Raw genomic sequence first — 2,237 nt, 5'->3', positions numbered from 1 at the left:
CAACAACAACAACAACGGTGCAGTGCTGGTAAAATACACACGCAAGTGGAGCAGAGATGCATTGGGGTGGGGGTGGGGGGGGGGGGGTTTACAAGAACGCATCAATTTATGCAGCACAAAAAACAAGGCTCGGCGTTGTAACTGAGAGTTCACAAGCTGAGCAACACGCTGAGGGAGGAGAGAAAAGGAGACGTGATGACTGAGTGTGTGTTTGTGTGTGTATTTGCATATGTGTCACTGCGTGTCTTCAAGCTCATTTTTTTTCTGTATGTTTGTATGACAGCAGCACATTACTGAGCTGCAGCGCACTACATGAAAAAGTGCTTAATGAAGCGCTCCATCCCACTGGCATACACTGATCCAGAGCGCACGAGGGAAACACTGACCCCAGTTGTAGGTATTGAACTAACACACTCACGTTTTAAAGGATACTTGTGGTTTTCTTGGATCTTATTTCTACAGTTTGGCCATTCTTCCTATTGGTAATAATAATACTGTACTCACCAAGCTGACTGTCGAGATCTGACAACATGGTGATGTGGTTAAAAATAAGGTTGACAAACTCCCAGGTTAGATAGACTCATTTGGAAGAGGAAAAAAAATGTTGAATGTCAAGAAAAAGACAAGCTACTACTCATTTTTCTGACCAATTTTCCAATGAGTTGTGTTCTCAGAAGAATCCTTTTTCTTGTCTTTTTTAATTGTTGCTTTTTTCTTCCATTTCCTACTCTCCTCACCCCCTTTCTCTGTACATACTATCCTGTGTAATGTTGACTCTAAAGGAAATTATTTTCCTCCCCAGGTTTGGAGAACCGTGTCGTATTGTTCTTTCTTTGTCATTGTTGTCATATGTAACTGTGATGTTCTTGGTCATTTCCTGTCCAAATATGTCCATTATGTTTTCTTCCTCAGATACGACCATCCTCAGCTTAGTGTTATTACAGCCCGCACATTGTCCAGATTTCTTTTTCCACTCACCTGCTCTTCTGTTTTCCCCCTCCCCTTTCTCTACCCTTCTGGCTAAAACTGCTGGCTTGTTTAAAAGATGTCTGACCGTCTGTCTGCTCATTTCTTGCCCCATTGGTCTTTGTTGTGGCAGTGTCACTATGTGCTTCAGCATCTCAGAAGTTACTTTGGTAAGTACAGTGTTTTCATTTCCAACAGAAAAGCCTGAGCTGTAAAGAAAAAAAAAACACAGACTCATCGTTTGAGTCAAAACCTTCATCTTACAGCTCAGGATTTGACTGATCACCGTCTCCTTTCTTTCCCTCCTCTGCATATTGCCTTAATTCATTCCTCCTCTATCCTTCCATCCATTGTGCCTCCATCTTCATCTTCCCTCTCTTCTCTTTCTTTCTGCTCTGTCACTCAAACACACACACACACAACGCCTCTACACCTCAACCCACATCTCGCTCATCGCTCCTCATTTGTCACGTTTGTCTCTTCCCAACTATCTCCCTCCATCTCTCTCTGTAGCTCTCTCTCTCTCTCGACATAATGGTTGTCTTTTCACTTCAGTATCATACTGACAGGAGGACTACACACACACACAGAGGAGAGAGTTGGAGAGCTTGCACAGAATAATGGGAGGTCTACTTTAATCCACACTCTACAGTAAACAGTGTGCGTGACATCCTCTGAGCTGAGGTCAGAGGTCAGGCAGTGTTACGACTCCCTGTGTGTCCTCTGTGCTGCCGGGGTCACACATCCTTCACAGACAGCTGCTGTCCATACTGTCCCCATGCTCTGAAGTATGGATCAGAACAGCTAAAGAGGTTTAAAGGGATTATTCCACTCTGCTCAAACACACACACACAGTCTTTCTCACAAACGTGTGCTGGCACAAACAGCGTGTACATGCACACTTCATAGACATGGTTTATGGACTGCCGTGTTACTGCATTACAAGAGTGTTTATTTTGCGTCTGTGTTCGATAATGTCATCACGTCCAGCCACATTCTAGCTGACCTCCTGACCTTTGCCCTGTGTTTAGCACCTGCCGACCCCATTCACGGACGAGGTCAGAGGTCACCGGGGACCGCCTGGGCACACTCCCATATGGAGCCCTTTTAGCACCAGGGACAACACCTGTTCAAAACACACACACACACAGACTGAGCGGCATCACTGTCCTGTAAGAGATATAAAATCCTCAGTGTGATAAATTTTAAAAAGCGTACGTGCCCTGTGAGTGACAATTACACTGACACACAGCTCTGCAGAGACACAACAC

The sequence above is a fragment of the Toxotes jaculatrix genome, chromosome 5 (genome assembly GCF_017976425.1).
Source record: "Toxotes jaculatrix isolate fToxJac2 chromosome 5, fToxJac2.pri, whole genome shotgun sequence".
NCBI classification, from domain to species: domain Eukaryota; kingdom Metazoa; phylum Chordata; class Actinopteri; family Toxotidae; genus Toxotes; species Toxotes jaculatrix.
This window is presented reverse-complemented; position numbering follows the sequence as displayed.